At 40.4% G+C, this 14,461-nt stretch overlaps 1 protein-coding gene across 13 annotated transcripts in view; it reads right to left on the bottom strand.

Moving 5' to 3' along the window:
• LOC129722796 (uncharacterized) overlaps positions 1 to 14,461 on the bottom strand; it is a 155,954-nt gene that overhangs the window by 114,927 nt on the left and 26,566 nt on the right. The window lies entirely within an intron of this gene.

Below are 14,461 nucleotides of genomic sequence, written 5' to 3'. Positions count from 1 at the left end.
ATAATAAGTTTGTGTGGCCAATCACAAATGGTGACTTCTCAATACTGTTAGGAATTTGTAATTTGAATTGTTGGGATTTGTTTGCTTTCGCAATTAGGATTTATCGTTCGTAGCGGTTAAAACCTACTTGTCAAAAGAAGGGACAATAGGGAAATAAACCAACAATTAACTTAATTGTTAACTTATTGGCTATTAGGAGAGCTTATAGTAGCATAACAGACGTCAGTTCCACTTTGATTGAACTGGTGTACACCAAACGGGAAAGAAACCCATAATCAAACTCGTGCGACATCGAAAATGTTCATCGTGACTCCATGAGAGTAGCCGAGAAAAATAGAATGACAATGAAGCTGTTCGAATCGAAATGACTGAACGAAGTGTGCAGTTTAATTTTTTTACTTTTGAAATGTGGAGCCCTGTTGCTGATTACCGTAAGTTCACTTACTCCGTGCTGGTTAAAAGCGTCAGAATGAATGTATCTTGTAGGTTCGGCTTCAAGCGCATTACCAACATAACGAACCCAACGATTGTTCTGATCGCAAGGAATTTTTGGCAGGGAATCGGGGTGGTTCTTGGACGCTTAGATAATGGTGATTAATTAAAATATAACACTGGTATATAACATAACGCACTCAGGAGATGGGGGGAGGGGGTATTCAGCAAAGTTTTACACTGTGTAAGGCCACCATGCAATATTTCGCTACGCGAGGGTGGGAAGGTATTAAAACATGTCGAACTCTGCGTTACGTAACATACGAATGTTCCCCAACCTTCGTTTGCGAGCATTTCAGTTGTTTATGTCGATTGGGTTGTTTAGCTATTCATGGATTTCCGATTTTCTGAGCAAAACGAAAATTTTTTAATCTTCATATCATTATCCTTCGATTTTTAAATGAAGAATTAAAATTCGCTTAAAATCGCTACAATGACAGTTAGTATATGGGCGAACTGTCATTGTAGCGATTTCGAGCAGATTTCGAGCAGTTTTAAATCGTGATTTAAAAAGCGAAGGACACCGATAGATGTTTTTTTACAACCAAGTTTTACTTAAAAAATGCAGATCTTCAGGTCATATTAAAAACTGATATAGCTAAACAACCCAATTTCAATGCTAAAGGAGCATTCGAGCAGTTTGCAAGTGAGTCACAAAGTGCTCGAAAATGAAACAAATGTTTTTCAATTGGGTCCTACAGTTTTACACGGTTCCCTGATTTTTGTGTATCAGCTGAAAAAGGGTAATTTTCTGAGCAAAACGTGATTTACAAAAAGTGTTTATTGTTGTCCTTCGACTCTTAAATGAAGAAAAAAAAACTGTCGGAAATGTCTTAAATGACAGTTTGCCCAAATACCGTACGTTCGGCATTTCGAGCAGTTTTTTATTCATTACCAGCTGACCCGGCAAACTTCGTCCTGCCTATTTTAATGTTTAATATAATAATTTTAAACATTTCAAATTAATTGATTCCTTCCTTTGTTTATATCGTTTGAAATGATTGGTTTTATCGGAATGACAACATCCTCGACTTTTGGCTTTTGTACATCACCGCTATTCCGGAAATATATTGGGTGCATTTCAATTATTTCCGTTGTTTTCCAGAAACTGAAAGTGGTCTTCTTCGAATTCAAATTGGTGTACAGGGTCAATGCTTGGCTTCTTTACATCATTTTGATTACGGACATATCCATATGTAGTAGTATTCGGTTATTTTCGGCTGTTTCCCAGGAGTTGCCATTTCACAATTCAAAATGGTGTCTGAGGTCAATTTGTAGCTCCTTGTATCATTCTGGTTCCAGTGATACTCATATTGGGTGGTATTTGGTCACTTGAGGCTGTTTTTGAGACACAAAGTGAGACAGAAAGTCGTCGTCGTGGACTTCAAAATGGTATGTGAAATTAATTTCTGACCTACGGATGTCATTCTGGCTCCGGAAACATTCATATTGAAGGGTATTTTGTCATTTTCGGCTGTTTTCCAGCCACAGTAGCCATCTTTGAATTCAAAATGGTGTCTGTGATCGATTTTTAGCTTCTGTGCATCATTCTGGTTGCAAAGATACTCATATTGGATTGAAATCGGCCATTTTTGGCTGTTTTCCAGACACCGGAAGTTGCCATCTTACAATTCGAAATGTTGTTTGAGGTCGATTTGTGGCTTCAGTGCATCATAACAATACCGGAAATACTCATATTGGATGGTATTTGGTCATCTGCCGCTGTTTTTTAGAAACTGGAAGTCGCCATCTTGGATTTCAAAATGGCATTAGAAGACAATTTCTGGCCTCTGAGCGTCAATCTGGTTAAAGAAACATTCATATTGGGTGGTATTTGGTCATTTTCAGTTGTTTCCAGACACCGGAAGTCGCCATCTTGAAAGGAAGAAAGGGTGTCGAAACATGTTTGTAACACCTAAAAAATATCACCTAACAAATTTGGTTCCATTTACTTGAATAGTTCTCGAGATGTGCAGAAATTAGTGTTTCATTTGTATGGAACCCCTCCCTTTCAGGGAGAGAGAAGGGTGTCAGACCCATATGGAGATATTTGATACTCCTTAAAACATCAACATGCAAAATTTGGTTCCATTTGCTTGGTTAGTTCTCGAGATAAGCAGAAATTTGTATTTCATTTGTTTGGAACTCCTACCACACAGAAGAGGGAGGGGTGTCGAACAATTATGGACACATTCGTTATCTCTAAAAACATTCATATACCAAATTTGGTTGTATTTGGTTGATTGGTTCTCGAGATGTGCGAAATTCGTGTTTCATTTGTGTGGGACCCCTCCCTTATAGAAGAGGGAGGGGTTTCAAACCATTATGGACATATTTGTTACCCCTACAAACATCCACCTGCCAAATTTGGTTCCAATTAGTTTGTTAGTTTTCGAGATAAGCAGAAATTTGTGTTTCATTTGAATGGAACCCATCCCTTCCAGAAGACGGAGGGGTATCGAACCATTACGGACATAATTTTTACCCCTGAAAACATTCACATGACAAATTTGGTTGTATTTGCTTGATTGGTTTTCGAGCTGTGCGAAATTTGTGTTTCATTTGTGTGGGGGCCCTCCCTTCCCGAAGAGGGAGGGGTGTCAAACAATTATGGACATATTTTTCACCCCTTAAAATATTAACCTGCTAAATTTGGTTCCATTTAGTTGGTTTGTTCTTGAAATGTGCAGAAATTTGTGTTCCATTGGTATGGAACCCCTCCCTTCAAGAAGAGGGAGGGGTGTCAAACTAATGTGGACATATTTGTTACCCTTAAAAACATCCACATGCCAGATCCGGTTCCATTTGCTTGGTTAGTTCTTGAGTTGTGCAGAAATGGATGTTTCATTTGTATGGGACCCCTTCCTTCCAGAGAAGAGAGGGGTCTCAAACCATCATAGGAACCTTTCTCGACCCCAAAAACCTCCACATACAAATTTTCACGTCGATCGGTTCGGTAATTTCCGAGCCTATATGGATCAGACAGACAGACCGGACTGCATTTTTATAGGTATAGAAGATAGATTTGAAAATCGAAGGACAACGATGAGCATTTCTCAAAATCACGGTTTTGCTAAAAAACGGATCTTTTTCAAACGATACATTATAACTGGTATAGCTTTAGAACCCAATTGAAATTTATTTTATCTTGATACTGTCTACTTGTTTTGATTAAACTTTTTTGTTGAGAAATATCACTACAAGAATTATATTATAAGTAACTTCCGAAACCTCTTTATAGTACGTGCGTTATTTTGAAAAGAAGTCGAAAATCCGTTATCGGGAGAAGATTCCGCGAGAGTTTAGTTGACATTTCAGAAGCAAAAGAAGACGATCATCACAGAAATATCGTTTCATGGTTATCATTTACAAGCCTAGTTGGGAATAGCCTGTTTGTATATGCGCGTAAAAACCCCGCCGTCTAATGATTCAACACTTGATACATAAGAGTCAAATGACTCAAACAAGTTATTGGAGACACCGCACATAACCCAGATGGATTCGTTTCAACCATACTCTGTACGATGAAGTGAATTGCGCAGAAAGTTCCGCTAAATTGAATTTTTATGGGCCATTTTCCCACTAGGATGTGTTAAGTATCTCTTTTGTCTGGGGTATTTGCTCTTATTTTCATTTTATTAAACCGACGTTTGCGGAGAATATACGGATTAAACAATAAATGTTTACGAAATCAACAAAGAAATGAAATACGCTCAAATACTTTCATGGACTGATTTAGTTTGCAAATATTATTTTTCTCTCGTTTTAAATTAAGCGTCAGTTTTCTATGAAATGAATCTGCAGACTAAGATAAAAATAGGAATAAGTACCTCATTTGTGTTTCCCATAAATTCCGACACGGATACATCTCTCTCATTTGCTAGTGTGTCAATATCAGGATATCGGCATCGAGTAGCATAAGGTGGCAATTAGTTGAGCTCGAAGCATACTCTGTCTGCTCTGTTCTAATCCGGTTAGTCCAAATGTCAGTGACATTTGGACCAACCAATCAAAACCAGTGACGCAGATGTTATCCATTTAGAACAAACTAGTAAAACGTATAGCGATCGCAAGCAAAATCATCAGTGAACTATTTAGCTATTTTTCTCATGAAACCCAGGTTTAGGTGCAATGAAAGTGGAGTAGTAGCGCTTATATACCAAAATCTTTATTGCACTTTCAAAAATTTCTCCAGATATACTAATGTTCAATCAGAGAAGTTATCGAGATATTGTTTTCTGAAGTTTGCTAAAAAGTGAATGATGCGAAAAAGTTTCAGATTAACAGTATAGATGAGTTTATAGCCAGATGGAATGATGTTGTATACGTCGTTGAAAAAATGGGGAAAAGCAATTGTCTAAGGCTGCTCCCTTGAGGTACAGTTGACAGGTTAATAGAGCTTTTTGAGTAGTGTTGCTTAATTTTGTGTATAGTTTGCGGTCTACAAGGAATGATTTTAACTCCATGGTACCAATATGACGATATACTTGACAAAAGTTGCGTTATAACTAAAACACATCCGTTTTGAACCTAACTGAAATATTGCGTTAATTTCGCACAATATTGATGTGGTTTCGTATTTTCCAACTTTTGCGTGGTGAATCTATTTCTACGGTATTCATTGCGCAAAGCTGTAAGCGTTTTTATTTGCCACTTAATACTCACGTGGGCTTCGCAGTAAAGGCTTTATGTTGAGTGCTGTTGAAAATATTGAAAAGGTGTTAAAATATGTTTAATTCAACAATTGGGTATTTATACAAATAAATAATAATCGGATGTTTAGCACAAAACAAAACAATTTTTGTGTTAACGCTGTTATTTACTTTTCATCATACATCTTCGAGAACTGGAAAATTTTGTTCCTTGAATTTACTGCGACGTGTAGTTTTAGTGCCTGATTATTGGCATTTGTTGATTACGATCAACTTTTGGTTCCATTGACCGTCGGCTATTTATGCGTGGCGATTGTTATTGTTTACGTTTTACAATGGAAGGTATCCAATCTTCTGCGTTTTTTTTTCCAATAGGAACGTCGAGGTCAACCATTAGTCGAAAAGCGACCCGATTCAAACATTAGATAGCTTTTCAATAGATCCAATTACAACCAACAATTAGCGTACCGAAGAAACCCGCGTGACTCCTGCCGTTACGATCGCTGGATACGATTGCTTCTGCACCACGGCGACCGAGGGTCGTCGATGCAGGTGATTTGAACAAAGAGTCGTGATACCTTTATATTTCGCAATTACCTTCATCAGCGCAGATCTACACTTCTTGTAAGTGTCAGAGCCTTGCTTTCCACTGGCATCATTAGGGAGCATTCATTAATAACGTACGCATGTTTTCCATTTTTTTATCCTATTTTTTCCCCATGGCAAAAAGTTTTGTATGTGATAGGTTTGCAAGGAGATAAATGGAATTATATTACCCTAGTTATATAAGGGTGCACGTAATCGAAGAATGGACCCTTAGCGGAAATTGATCCACTAATGAAGTTTGTTGTTTGGTTCATTTTAAAGACCTCAGATGCAGTGCAAGCAGCTAATATACATAAAGCAGAACATGAACATTCCGCAAAATATATACTCTAGTGTAAAACAACGTTGGCATTCCACATTCGAAACAATGAAACTTGTTTTAGACTGAACAACTAACTAGTCAGTCATTTAAAAAAATCAAACTGGGTGGAATCATTGCGGAAACAAATCGAACTATTATTCGTATTTTGGCATCAAGAGTGGCTACATACCGAAGCCAAAGGCAGAATCCTATCAAACTGGTTTTGCTGAAGGTCGTTCGTATTATGGAAGTTCGTTGATTTTTGCTGAATTAAGAGAAAAAAAAACATTTTTTTTTCACCATCCTTCCAACTGACTTTTCAACTAACTTTATGCATACAAGAGGATGAGCCGAATGGAACAACTTGTTAAATTTGATTCAATCAAGCGAAAAAATAGAAGAAACAGGTTCCTTACTAAAAATCAACTTTCACCGGGTGTCAAAAAGTTATTGCAGTGCCGACATGCGAAGTGGTTCGTTTTCTGGAATATTGCAGGATGGTAACAATCGGTCGTCAGGTGTGCCATGGTGGAACGTGACCGTCGTAACGGTTTCAAAAGCAAAAGGAAATGCAACGAATTGCAGGGCGGCAAACGATGTTAACTGTTGTGAAGGGGAACCGCACTATGCTTTGAGCCAATTCCGCCAGACCATGCGGATTTGGGTTACCCGCGAAGCATTTTTTGTGCGAAAGGCTTTTTTGCTTTCACATTTTCCCCTATAGGTCTTATTTTAAATGCATTTTATGTTAACTGTCTAAGCACGGACCTCCGATTGGCCTGTGTGCACTAGGAGTAGCTTTTGCGGAAGTGTTATAATGCTTTTATGGAATTGCCTTAGATATCAATGAGACCTTTACTGATCTGTACCCGGAGAGTTTTTTTTTTCTTCGTTTCGTGAATATTTCTGTGAATTATGTCTTAGCTTAGTTTGTTGGTATTTCGGTCCAATAATATGAAAAGTAGTTTCTGGTGTCGTTAAAACACCCTCCATAGTTATGAATCACTTTCGTGTTTCATATTGAATAACTCAGTTCAACGAACTGTTTGAAGGCACGTAACATTTTTTCAATAAAATATACCATGTTAACTAGCTCTGAACATAAAAGCATCCTTTCCATCCTGAGATTGATGCATTTTATTATGAACGTAGAATGTTGTCATTGAGAATCTAAAAAAATATCTGTCGTTTTCCTCAACCAGCGTAAGCAGCAGGTTCCTCATTCATAAGGTTTTTATGATATATTAGTTCCACTCATTCTTTTAATAAAAATGTAACTTTATTTAAAAAAAAATCAAATTAAAAGTTGCCTTTGAATCATTTAAAGTATTAGCAATCGCAATAAATTAGTGCATTGTTATAATGAAAATCGTCAATAACCAAAGAAATATGAAAGATAAAAATAAACTTTCTATGATGATATTCTTTGTTTCGTCATAGCAAACAATATTGTAGAATATTGAAAAATTGTAGAAAATTGACTTTAAGTGGGAATCTGTAGAAAACTCTTCGAAAGTCCATTTAAAAAGGCAGATAGAAATATGTACTACAACATTGCCGAACAAAGTGAATTTTTATTTGCAAAAATAAAAAAATAAAAATTTGTTTCTCACTGTTTAGTGGATAAATCACAAAATTGCAACCTCTATAAAATGGAGATTACATTCTGTGCCGAACACGCATCAGTACTGGACGTGTTTGGTGATCGGTCCGATAGAGTATAAAACAAAAGACGTGTGAACAAGTGTTGGCATTGTTTGCCTGGTCGAGTGAAATAAATCCGGGTTCAAGGTCGTGCCTTTGTGCAACTGTTTCGCATCGTGACTGCCAGCTGGTGCGTAAGCCGATTTGGCTGCTGGCTGGATTGTGCTACAGCAGTGGACGAGACACAAACGAGGAAAAAGAAGAAGCCATCAGTGTCAGCGAGTTGTATCGCTGTGTGGAGTGATCTCACACCTGGCTCGCTGCTGGTGGCTGTTTGGTGCTGCTGTATTGGTGCTGCTGGCTGTAACGGCTGCTACTTCGAACGATCGGACAACCAACCTTACTGGAAGGGAGAAATAAAAAGGTACGTGTTCTTGTCAGCGCTAGTGCGCTAGACTTAGCGCGATGGATGTAGATCCCTCGCCTCCCGCGCCACCATCCCCGAACCCCTCTGACCCTGACCCTTCTGTTACCCCCTTCCCTGTTCATTCTTCAGTCCCCCCTCGCCCCAGGCTTTACCCAGACGGAGCCCAGGGCAGCTATACTGTTTATTTTCGGCCAAAGGCAGGACCGAAATCGAAAAAGTTGAACCTCTTGCAGATTTCTAAAGACCTGACGAAGGAGTACAAGGGCGTGACCGAAATTTCCAAGGTCCGGCCTAACAAGCTCCGTGTCGTGGTCGGTAACCTGAAAGAGGCCAACGATATAGCTTGCTCTGAGCTCTTCACACGCGAGTATCGCGTTTACATACCCGCACGAGACGTGGAGATCGACGGTGTCATAACCGATTCGAGTCTGTCCGTCGAGTGTATACTGCAAAGTGCCAAAGGGTGCTTTAAGAACAAAACGTGTCCCGAAGTAAAGGTGCTCGACTGCAAGCAATTGCGGTCAGCATCGATCATCGGTGGCAAAACAGTATACACTCCTACAGACTCGTTTCGAGTTACGTTCGCCGGGTCTGCACTACCAAGCCACGTCTCGATCCACCGGGTTCGTCTCCCTGTGAGGCTCTACGTGCCCCGCGTCATGAACTGCCTGAATTGCAAGCAGTTAGGCCATACAGCCGCCTACTGCTGCAATAAGGCACGTTGTGGCAAGTGTGGGGAGTCTCATGCGGAAGATTCTTGCAGTGTTAACGCTGAAAAGTGTATTCACTGCGGAGAAAATCTGCATGAGCTCTCGACATGTGCGGTGTACATGCAGCGCAGGGATAAAATAAAACGGTCTCTCAAAGAGCGTTCAAAGCGTTCCTACGCTGACATGCTGAAGAAGACCGTTACCACTTCTCCCGTTACTTCGAACCCCTTCGATCTGTTGTCCTCTGATGAAACCGATTCTGACGATTCACCAGCGGGAGCATCTTACGCCAATCCTGGGGAGTCTAGAAAGAGGAAAAATATTTCCTCTCCTAAACTTCCCAGAAAAGGTCCTAAGATTTCTCAAAGTGAAATGAAAGTTACAAACAAACCAAACAGTGCTGCGGAAAAACCGAAGCAAACTCCTCCTGGGCTGGCAAATTTAAAGTCCCAGAAGGAGTTCCCAGCACTGCCAGGAACATCTAAAACCCCAGTTGCTCCTTTCACACTCCCAAGTGATGAAACAAACTCTGGATTAGTGAAATTTTCTGACATTGTGGACTGGATTTTTGAAACTTTCAATGTACCCGATCCAATTAAAATTTTTCTTACAGCATTCCTCCCAACAGTTAGATCATTTTTGAAGCAGTTGACTGCCCAATGGCCTCTCCTTGCAGCGATTGTATCCTTCGATGCCTAATTCAACTGCGTATATGAAGGATTCTATCTCTGTCTTACAGTGGAATTGTAGAAGTATTTTACCAAAAATTGATTCGTTTATAGTTTTGATAAATAAAAACAAATGCGATGCATTTTCCCTTTGTGAAACTTGGCTTACTTCAAATATTGATCTCAACTTCCATGATTTTAATATTATTCGCCTTGATCGAGACACCCCATATGGAGGAGTACTTTTAGGGATTAAAAAGTGCTATTCTTTCTATCGTATTAACCTCCCCTCGATTCCAGGCATCGAAGTTGTCGCATGTCAAATGACAATACAAGGTAAAGAGCTTTGTATTGCCTCAATATATATTCCTCCCAGAGCACAGGTTGGGCAACGGCTGCTCTTTGATTTAATAGAACTTCTTCCCTCGCCACGTTTGATTTTGGGAGACTTCAACTCTCATGGCGTGGCTTGGGGTTCCCCATACAATGATAACCGCTCCTCTTTAATCTATAACCTTTGCGATGACTTCGACATGACTATTTTAAACAACGGTGAAATGACACGTATCCCGAAACCTCCAGCGCGCCCAAGCGCTTTGGATCTATCCTTATGTTCGACGTCGCTACGGTTGGATTGCACATGGAAGGTAATCCTCGATCCTCACGGTAGCGACCATCTGCCTATTCTTATTTCAATTACTAACGGGTCAACTCGCATGCGACCAATTGACATTCCGTATGACCTCACACGAAATGTCGATTGGAAGTTATACGAGGAAATGATTTCAAAAGCGGTCGAGTCGATTCAACATCATTCACCACTTGAAGAATACAACCTCCTCGCGGGCTTGATTCTCGACGCCGCGTTGCAAGCCCAAACGAAGAAATATCCCGGCGTAACGATCAAAGAACGGCCTCCCACTCCGTGGTGGGACCAAGAGTGCTCCGATGTCTACACGCAAAGATCCGACGCGTTTAAGGCCTACCAGACGGGAGGTATACCTGGCGACTATTTACGGTATTCGGAGCTTGATACCAAGCTTAAAAGCTTGGCTAAAGCAAAGAAACGTGGATATTGGCGTCGGTTCGTGAACGAGACGTCGAGGGAGACATCGATGAGCACTCTTTGGAACACAGCCCGAAGAATGCGGAATCGCGTAACGGTCAACGAAAGCGAGGAGTCTTCAAGTCGGTGGATATTTGATTTTGCCAGGAAAGTATGTCCGGACTCTGTTCCTGAGCAAAATATTGTTCGCGATGCGTCTCCGGGCCACGACACGATAGAATCACCTTTTACGATGGCAGAATTTTCAGTTGCCCTCCTGTCCTGTAACAATAACGCGCCTGGATTAGATAGAATCAAATTCAACTTGTTGAAGAATCTACCCGGCAATGCCAAGAGGCGCTTGTTGAACTTGTTCAATAAGTTCCTGGAGCAAAACATTGTACCGCAGGATTGGAGGCAAGTGAAGGTGATCGCCATCCAAAAACCAGGGAAACCAGCTTCTAATCACAACTCTTATAGGCCGATTGCAATGCTATCCTGTATCCGGAAATTGATGGAAAAAATGATACTCCGTCGTTTAGACCACTGGGTCGAATCAAATGGTCTACTATCAGAAACTCAATTTGGCTTCCGCCGTGCCAAAGGGACGAATGATTGTCTTGCGTTGCTTTCAACAGATATTCAGCTGGCGTATGCTCGTAAAGAACAAATGGCGTCTGCGTTCTTGGACATTAAGGGGGCTTTTGATTCCGTTTCTATTGACATTCTTTCGGGTAAACTTCACCGACAAGGATTTTCTCCAATTTTGAACAATTTTTTGCACAATTTGTTGTCCGAAAAGCACATGCATTTTACGCATGGCGATTTGGCAACTTTTCGCATTAGCTACAAGGGTCTTCCCCAGGGCTCATGTTTAAGCCCCCTTCTTTACAACTTTTATGTAAATGACATCGACGAATGTCTGGCAAATTCATGCACGATAAGACAACTTGCAGACGACAGTGTAATCTCTGTTACAGGAGCCAAAGCTGCCGATTTGCAAGGACCATTGCAAGATACCTTGGACAATTTGTCTGCTTGGGCTTTACAGCTAGGTATCGAATTCTCTCCGGAGAAGACTGAGATAGTAGTTTTTTCTAGGAAGCATGAACCTGCACAACTTCAAACACAATTAATGGGTAAAACGATTTCTCAGGTTTTGGTACACAAATATCTTGGTGTCTGGTTCGACTCTAAAAGCACCTGGGGTTGTCACGTGAGGTATCTGATGAAAAAATGTCAACAAAGAGTGAATTTTCTTCGTACAATAACCGGACAATGGTGGGGAGCCCATCCAGTAGACCTTATAAGGCTTTACCAAACAACGATATTGTCTGTTATTGAATACGGGTGTTTCTGCTTCCGCTCCGCAGCAAACACACATTTGATCAAACTGGAGCGAATACAATATCGTTGTTTGCGTATCGCCTTAGGTTGCATGCAGTCGACCCATACGATGAGTTTGGAGGTTTTAGCTGGAGTACTACCATTGAAAAACCGCTTCTGGAGCCTGTCTTCTCGTATTCTAATCAAATGTGAGGTCTTGAACCGTCCCGTGATTGAAAATTTTGAAAGGTTAATCGAACTTAATTCTCAAACCCGTTTCATGACATTGTATTTCAATCACATGTCCCAAAATATTAACCCTTCTTCGAATATTCCAAATCGTGTCGACTTATCAAATACTTCTGATTCTACTGTGTTTTTCGATACATCCATGATAGAAGAAACTCGTGGAATCCCGGATCATTTACGCGTGCAGCAGATCCCTAAAATTTTTTCCAATAAATATCGAAACATCAACTGCGACAATATGTACTACACTGACGGATCACTTCTTGATGGGTCCACTGGCTTCGGTATCTTCAATAACAATTTAACCGTCTCCCATAAGCTCGATAATCCTGCTTCTGTTTACGTCGCAGAATTAGCTGCAATTCAGTACACACTAGGGATTATCGAAAAAATGCCCACGGACCATTATTTCATCTTTACGGACAGTCTCAGTTCCATTGAGGCTCTCCGATCGATGAAAGATGTTAAGCACTCTCCGTATTTCCTGGGGAAAATACGGGAACATCTGAGTGCTTTATCCGAAAAATCTACTCAGATTACCTTAGCGTGGGTCCCTTCTCACTGCTCGATACCGGGTAATGAGAAAGCGGACTCTTTGGCTAAGGTGGGCGCAACAAACGGTGATATTTATGAAAGACCAATTGCCTTTAATGAATTTTTCGCACTTGTACGTCAGAATACGATCATCAGTTGGCAAAATGCTTGGACCAGAGGGGAATTGGGAAGGTGGTTACATTCCATAATCCCCAAAGTATCGACGAACCCGTGGTTCAAGGGGTTGGATGTAGGTCGGGATTTCATTTGCGTGATGTCCCGGCTTATGTCCAATCACTATAGATTTGACGCGCTCCTCCGTCGTGTTGGGCTCGGGGAAAGTGGTATCTGTGCCTGTGGTGAAGGTTATCACGACATAGAGCATGTGGTTTGGTCATGCCCTGTACACCGTGACGCCAGGTCTAAATTAATAGCTTCCCTGCAGGCCGAGGGTAGACAGCCGGCTGTTCCTGTTCGTGATGTCTTGGCGAGCCGTGACCTATCCTACATGTCCCTTATATACGTTTTCCTGAAATCCATCCACGCCCCAGTCTAGTCCCGTTCCCCTCCGTCTACACCCAACAAAACGACAAGAACACGTTTGAACCTTAAGCACAAAACCAGCAACCAGACCCCGCACAATAGAACCAGGACCCAAGGACTACGAGCCTCTGTCCCAACTCACGACATCGTGGCTCAGCAGAACGAATCCATACATGCCATTCGACGATTATCAGACGACCATTGAACAACAAAACACTGATTGGAAATCCCATGCTAGTTTTAAGTTAGACTTAATTTCAGCTCGTAGTCGGCAGCGAGGATAAAAAATTTGCTTTAGTTTTTAAGTCATCAGATATAATTGGCGCCGTTAAACATTAAATTGTATTTGTGCCGTGTCAAATAAATGTTATGTGAAGAAAAAAAAATGGAGATTAATAAATGAATCAACTTTGCTGGAGGCATCCTACGGCTCTAAAATCATGTTTTTTGGGTCAAAATAATTTCGATCACATTTTTGTAGCTTTCGAAACAATGTGTAGTTTAGTGTCTTCGGAGGTTCTGCCCTTCTTCACGCGGACAGTTGTCAACATTGAAATAATCGCCTTTCAAGTGACGGAACCAATCACGGCACGTTGTTTCACTTAGAGCACTGCCGTTTTCTTTGAATGAAATAAGAAAAGTAACACTACTTTCAAATGACGATTATTTTGCACAAATTCAGACATTTCACATAACTAAAAGTATACGACGCTGCAATAAAATCACTCTCGCATCAAAGCTATTTATTATACGTCTTATTTTTTTAAAATTTTTATAATCAAGGACGTGCCACTTGATGATGATTTCATCGACCAGAAAAATAACGATAAACTTGAAATTTTGCTCAGTGGGCAATAATGCCGCTAGTGTCGCTATAAGTAAATGTGCACATTCATTATCAACGACAAAAGCCATCAGTAATACCACTTGGGTTGATTTAAGCAAGCGTGCACACTACAGTGGCCATTTTTGTAACATCATGCGATTTCGATGAGCGCCGGGCGGAAAAAGTTTCCTTTTTACTCCAAAAATAAGCCATGAAAATTTGAAGTGAATCCGAGTTTATTTAACGCCTATATTTAAAAAAAATAGATTCTCATAAGACCCGTTGTTTTTTATCTCTCTTTGAAGTTTTTTGCCTTAGTTTCTTGAAATAGTTGTATATTCTGCGTCGAGATGCTCTTTAATTATGAAATCATATCATTAGGGACATTCACATATTACGTCTAGTCTAGTCTACACAGTACCAAAAAATTAAATTTAC

The sequence above is a fragment of the Wyeomyia smithii genome, chromosome 2, assembly GCF_029784165.1.
Source record: "Wyeomyia smithii strain HCP4-BCI-WySm-NY-G18 chromosome 2, ASM2978416v1, whole genome shotgun sequence".
NCBI classification, from domain to species: Eukaryota; Metazoa; Arthropoda; class Insecta; order Diptera; family Culicidae; genus Wyeomyia; species Wyeomyia smithii.
This window is presented reverse-complemented; position numbering and strand designations above follow the sequence as displayed.